We start from the raw sequence: 7,269 nt of genomic DNA on the forward strand, positions 1-7,269 counted from the left end.
GAGAGAGAGAGAGAGAGAGAGAGAGAGAGAGAGAGAGAGAGAGAGAGAGAGAGAGAGACCCTTGCCAGAGGCATCCCTGACTTTTATTGGATCAGCAAAATGGCCAGAGTCTGGTCACGTGGTTTTCTGGACCAATGGGATGTGGACTTGGAGCTGTTGTGGAGAACGGGGTTGTAGCCACTAGATCAGGGGTCGGCAACCTTTACTGTCAAGAGGCATTTTGGCCAAAAGAAAGAAAGAAAGAAAGAAAGAAAAGAAAGAAAAGAAACTGTCCGGAGCTGCAAAACATATTTGAGCCTTATAATGCAGGTAACACGGCTTATTAGGTCTAAGTGAGCCTATCCACGTGACTAATGGGTGTAACGAGCGTTCATTAATCTGTTTTACCACATCTGGCTGCTCTGCGGGGGGCTGTTTGTGATTATTTGGTAGTCTAACTGTAACATTTCCGTTACAGTTATGCCATGTGTTGTTGCATTCGTGACATTACACAACCGCAATAAAGAAAACTGATGACCTGTTTTTTTTTTGTTTTTTTATTGGTTGATTAATTGATTGATTATTTTATTACCAACAAAACTGAACAAAAGTCCAATTCAGTGCGAGGTCCTCCTCAGCCACGCCTCAGGCCTGCCCGGGCACCGAGCACGGCAGCTCTGCAACACGTGTTGCGGAGCGGCGGCTTCTCCTCCGTCCTAACGCCGTTCCTGCTCCTGACGTCACCGCGGACCTTCTCCATGCCAGGGCTGTCCTGCAGCTCTGCTCCGGGACCCGGGGGTGGGGGGGGGGTATGTGTGGACTGTGTAGTTCATGGCTGAGGTGGGGGAGACTAGAGACTAGCCACCGCTACTGAGGTCCCCCCCAGAGGGAAAGGCGCCGGGCCGTAGGTTATGACGTAGGTTATGACGTGGAAGTAGGCTATGACGCACATTTTAGTTGACGAAATGTTACAGAACGTATTCGGTGTGCAGGCTAAACATGTTCACACATGGGGACTGTAAGAGCTCTACAACAGCGATAGATTAAAGTTAAAATATTAATAATAATAATAATAATAACCGTTATTCATTTCCATATTTTTTTTAATTTTTTGTGGAAGCCACCGGAGAGAGGCTACTCGCGCCAGAGTCACCCCCCCCCCCCAAAATATCCCCACGTTTCCTCCACCCCTCTGCACATGGTCTTGCCCAGACTGTTGTTGGAGAGCGGTGGGATAGTAAAGGCTCTCGGTATGAAACACGGTGGGGGGGGCAAAAAAAAATATTCCTTGTTTTTAATATTCCTTGTTTTTTTTTTGGTGTGTGGGCGCATGCGCGCGCGCGCGCGCTGCCACATTACTTTACAGCCGGTGTTTACAACCGGCTGTGTTTACAGCACGCGCTGTTGGGAGAGACGAGTCAGCACCTCCTGACGCGAGTCCGAGTTCCCTCCACTTCTGCCCTTTGAACCATCCCGTTTGTGCCCGGCAGTCTAATCGGTTTTCTGTTTTGTTTTTTTTTAGGCTAGGTCAGAATTCCTTTACACGTTCAGATAGGCAGGCAGGCAGGCACACACACACACTCTTTATCTCTCTCCCCCTGTTCAGCCGAGCCCACTGAGACTTGGCAGCCAGCAGAGACGCGCAGCCCCGTTTACACTTGGCTTTAAAATAGGTTTTTCTGTGTGATCGGATCACAAGTGGACCAGCGCTAAACACAAGTGTAGACCACCACCAAAACGTTTTGTGAGCCGGTTACTCAAACCACCTTGCCGAGGTGGTCCGGGACGCATTTGGCCACATAGCTTTTGTAGTGTGAACGCTAATGCGTCCTGATGCGTCCTCGACAAGGACGTAACAGGAAAATACGTCATCAATGCAGGATGTGGTGGTTGTTTGGTAGCAGTGTACCAACTTTAGAAAAAACGGAGAAGAGAGTGTAGGTGGTTGGAGTACAAGTGAAACGCCTAATCTCCATCTGGGCAGAAGAATCAGTCCTGTCAGTCTCACCGTGCCTGGTATCACGCCAAAGCGTGTATATTACACGCTGGTCTAGAGTGTAATATGCACGCTGGATCAGCGTGTATATTACACACTTTGGCGTTATACCGGGGTTGCCTCACCAGCTGGAACAGTCCGTACATGTATATTAGTTCTTCAAACATCTTCAGACACTAGCTGTTGTTTTCACAGCTAGTCGGCAAATCTGGCGCTTAACTTAGGCCCTTTGACCTTGTAGCGGAAGTGACGTAGACAGTAACAAAATCTTCGGAGTAACGAAATCTGATCACAAGTGGTCAACAGGACGCATCTGGAGACGCATGATGGACACAGGTGTAAACGGCGACGTGCCTCCTTGTCCACTTGTGATCCGATTTCCCAAAACGCATTTTAAAACCGAGTGTAAACGGGGAGTCGGAGGACTCGCTGTTGAAGTGGGGGAGCACCGGCAGGACTGGGAGAAATATGTCAGCCTCTTCCCATCAACCACCTGTGCTCCGGTTTGGCAGGGGGGAGAGCCCGACGCTCTGTCAGCCATGCTGTTGCAAAAGGGAGTATGGGCCATGACTAACAATGACATGATGTGGGAAATAACTTGACCATGACACCACCTCAGGCCCTGCATCAGAGGCTGCTGTTCAAAGGTAATAAAGCAACATTTGCTAACTTTTGAGTTTTCCTCTACCCTGAAATAAAATGGACTTGTTCAACATAAGGGGGCTCTTCCATGAAGGGTAGAGGCTGTTTATGTCTTTTACAAGCATGGGACTGTTTTCTTAATCTGTCTTCTCCCGTCCCACAGGGAAAACGCATTATTTTACTGTGTACTATTAATATAGGGATGCATGGTAATAACGGAGCGAAATCACGTTCTAGTGCATAATTACATTGATACTAGTGCATAATTACATTGATACTAGTGCATAATTACATTGATACAAGGGCATAATTACATTGATTCTAGTGCATAATTACATTGATACAAGGGCATAATTACATTGATACAAGGGCATAATTACATTGATACTAGTTTATAATTACATTGATACTAGTGCATAATTACATTGATACTAGTGCATACTTACATTGATACAAGGGCATAATTACATTGATACTAGTGCATAATTACAATGATACTAGTGCATAATTACATTGATACAAGGGCATAATTACAGTGATACTAGTGTATAATTATATTGATACAAGGGCATAATTACATTGATACTAGTGTATAATTATATTGATACAAGGGCATAATTACATTGATACTAGTGCATAATTACATTGATACAAGGGCATAATTACATTGATACTAGTGCATAATTACATTGATACAAGGGCATAATTACATTGATACAAGGGCATAATTACATTGATACTAGTTTATAATTACATTGATACTAGTGCATAATTACATTGATACTAGTGCATACTTACATTGATACAAGGGCATAATTACATTGATACTAGTGCATAATTACATTGATACTAGTGCATAATTACATTGATACAAGGGCATAATTACAGTGATACTAGTGTATAATTATATTGATACAAGGGCATAATTACAGTGATACTAGTGTATAATTATATTGATACAAGGGCATAATTACATTGATACAAGGACATAATTACATTGATACTAGTGTATAATTATATTGATACAAGGACATAATTACATTGATACTAGTGCATAATTACATTGATACAAGGACATAATTACATTGATACTAGTGTATAATTACATTGATACTAGTGCATAATTACATTGATACAAGGGCATAATTACATTGATACTAGTGCATAATTACATTGATACTAGTGCATAATTACATTGATACAAGGGCGTAATTACAGTGATACTAGTGTATAATTATATTGGTACTAGTGCATAATTACAGATCTTCCAGTACACCTGTTCTAGGTCTAAATTAAACTGTATTTATTTGACTTGTCATTTTAGAACCTACATGGTTTGTTTTGCTGAGGCTGTTTTACGTCCCTCGTGTCTTTTAACGGGCTGATCAGGAGTAGCGCTCCTCCATCCTGTTCTCCTCCTCTTAACGGTAACAACGTCTTGAACTGTGTCAGCAAACCTGTCCCAGCGATGAAGTCATACGGCCCAATGTCTCTACAGCAAAGTGCGACGCATGTCCGGATTACGTCTTGTTCCGTATGTGCAGGGAGAAGAGCTTCACCTGTGAAAGCCAGCTCACTCTGACCGGGGAGAAGGGTGCCAGACCTGTGGCCCTTACTGTTGCCCATTAGTCGCAGCTAACCAAGTCCGGTTCTTTTCCGTCCTTGTCCCGTTCTTTCTTTCCTTGTCCAGTTCTTTTCCATCCTTGTCCGGTTCTTTTCCATCCTTGTCCGGTTCTTTCCCATCCTTGTCCGGTTCTTTTCCATCCTTGCCCGGTTCTTTCCATCCTTGTCCCGTTCTTTCCATCCTTGTCCGGTTCTTTCCATCCTTGTCCGGTTATTTCCATTCTTGTCCGGTTCTTTTCCAACCTTGTCCGGTTCTTTCCATCCTTGTCCGGTTCTTTTCCATCCTTGTCCGGCTCTTTCCATCCTTGTCCGGTTCTTTCCATCCTTGTCCGGTTCTTTTCCATCCTTGCCCGGTTCTTTCCATCCTTGCCCGGTTCTTTCCCATCCTTGTCCGGTTCTTTTCCATCCTTGTCAGGTTCTTTCCATCCTTGTCCGGTTCTTTTCCATCCTTGTCCGGTTCTTTCCATCCTTGTCCCGTTCTTTCCATCCTTGCCCGGTTCTTTCCATCCTTGTCCGGTTCTTTCCATCCTTGTCCCGTTCTTTCCATCCTTGCCCGGTTCTTTCCATCCTTGTCCCGTTCTTTCCCATCCTTGTCCCGTTCTTTTCCATCCTTGTCAGGTTCTTTCCATCCTTGTCCGGTTCTTTCCATCCTTGTCCGGTTCTTTCCATCCTTGTCTGTCACAACTGAGACATTTTTCCGAACATCAGACTTCCTTGCTTGGTTTTTGTATAATGACCAACTTTGAGTTTCTTTTCGACTTCATCTGTTGACCACCACGGGTTAAGGGGTGGCGAACGTCTTGCGGTAGCCCCTCCCATTGCCACTGACGTCAGGTTCCAACTTCCGGTCCAGCGATTTAGCGGTGCCGTGCCGGTGCCAGTTTTTCTTTGGCACCGGCACCAGTCTTGGAATCGGTTCTAGATTAGGCACCAGCGCCAGTCAGCAGTACAGAAATGGATAAACCAGGATCCTGGTGACCCTAACTACAACACGCATGGCCTCTTTTCCACCAGAACGGTGCCGGTGCCGGTGTGGAGCCAGTTCTCCCTTGGTGCCTTTTGAGATCCGACCCGCATTTCGACAGGTTTGAGAACCGAACTGAACGTGACGTAGCGGAAGTTGGGGTAATTTCCGCAGGGGGGGGGGGGAATCACTCCCATGTTTTCTCAAAATGGCGGCGGATTTCTTATTTTTACTGCGAAAGTAAACGTCAATAGACATGCGCCAAGGGTTAAGGGGCGGCGAACTTCTTCCGGTAGTCCCTCCCACCGCCGCTGACGTCAGGTTCCAACTTCCGGTCCAGCAGTTTTGCGGAGCCGTTTTTTCTTTTTTCAGTGGAGAAGCGTGGAACCGGTTCTAAATCAGGCACCGGTACCGGGGCGGCGGAAAAGGGCCTTTGGTGATTCCACGTGAACGTAAAGGGCTTGCTAGAAGCTAGAAGCTAGCACCAATCAACAGGGCAGAAATGGATAAGCCGTATCTGGAGGGTTCGATACCCGTCCCCATGTCATTCTCTCTCCCCCCCCCCCCCCCATAGTGTCCTTTCCGTGCTTAAATTTGAAGTATTTGTGTGCAGGACACCACGGACTGCCGCAAACAGTGAGTTCAAATTCTAATGGAAGCACTAATGTGAGGAGGACGGTGATGCGACCATCCTTCCTCTGGTCCGCTCCTACACCTGTGACTCGTAACAGCAGGATTGTCATTCCTAGTTTCTGGTTCCGGGGAGCAGTGAGAGTGTGACACAGACCCCGAGGGATGCTGGCCGCAGCTGGAAGTAGCGGGAGCGCATGACTGCGGGATTTATGCTGATGAAGTGATGATACGCGGGCGTGTGGACCTTTGACCGTCCGTTCTGTTGGGCCGAGTAAAGAACGGAACAGAGGAAACGCGGGGAAAATGACGGAAGAAAGGAGGAATACTCATTTCCGGACACGGATAAAGGGCCGCCTGTCACGTTGGTGGATCCGGTGCCTCGAGGGAAACTAGCGTCTGTCGCCGGAAACGCGCTAGAGACGCCTCGACCCAGGCCCGGTCCATCCTACCAGGGCGCTGCTGTTCCGCTTCACCCGCGCGGTATATTCCATCCTCACTGGTGGTGTTTATAACTAGCCGCATATTCAGCAGAGAACAAACTGCGGTCTGGGCTAGAACATTACACATGGTCTCTCTCCTCTTAGCCAAAGAGGGAATCCCACCTCCTCTCGTCCAGCGGAGCAGAGGGGTGGGGTTGAGGGGGGTGGGGGCGGGAAGGGTTTGGCATTCAGAGGGGGGAACGGGAGGAATGGGAGCCGGAGTTGCGTGGGCCTCTAAGCGAGGGGTTTGCGTAGGCTGGGTGCAGCCCGTTGCTGTGCGCGCGCACACACGCGCACACACACGCACACACACGCGCAGGGATGAGTCATGGCTCGCGTCCTCCAGATGCTGGTTCCCCCTGACACCGACCCTCCTCTCGCGCCGTGCCACTCCCTCATATTAGCGGCAGTATTCGTCCGCGGCGATTTCCAAAGCGGTCGTACGTAAGCCTCGCTGCAGCTGTCAAGCGAAGCGCTCTTGTTGAGGGGGGGGGGGAGAAAAGGGGGAAAAAGCGGGGGAAAGACTTCCCTCTCCGGTCCCCTCGTGCGGGCCTCCTCGGGGGCCGCGCGCTCGTTTCTCTGTTATAGTCATTAGGAAAAGGGGAACTAGCGCGAGGCGCTCGGTGGGAGGAGAACCCTGGCAAATGACCAGCAGTGCCGTCGCCTAATTGCCTTTAATTGCACGGTGTCAAACTTGTAACTCGTGTAATGACACGGTGGTGCACGCGCAGCGCATGTGCTGAGAGGGCCCCGCCCACTTTTAAGTATAGATTCCGGGGGGCGGCGGGGGGGGGGTGAATCACGCTTCCTCGCTGGTATTCGTTTCCTCTTCCCTCTTCCCTCCGCCGTCGCCGAGGCCTGCGTCGGTGTGCACGCGGCTGCATCTGTGTGTGTGTGGTTGTTCCGGCTAAGAAGGAGGTGCTGAACTCCTTCTCCTTTTCTCGTGTGTTTTG

The sequence above is a fragment of the Lampris incognitus genome, chromosome 9 (genome assembly GCF_029633865.1).
Source record: "Lampris incognitus isolate fLamInc1 chromosome 9, fLamInc1.hap2, whole genome shotgun sequence".
Taxonomy (NCBI): domain Eukaryota; kingdom Metazoa; phylum Chordata; class Actinopteri; order Lampriformes; family Lampridae; genus Lampris; species Lampris incognitus.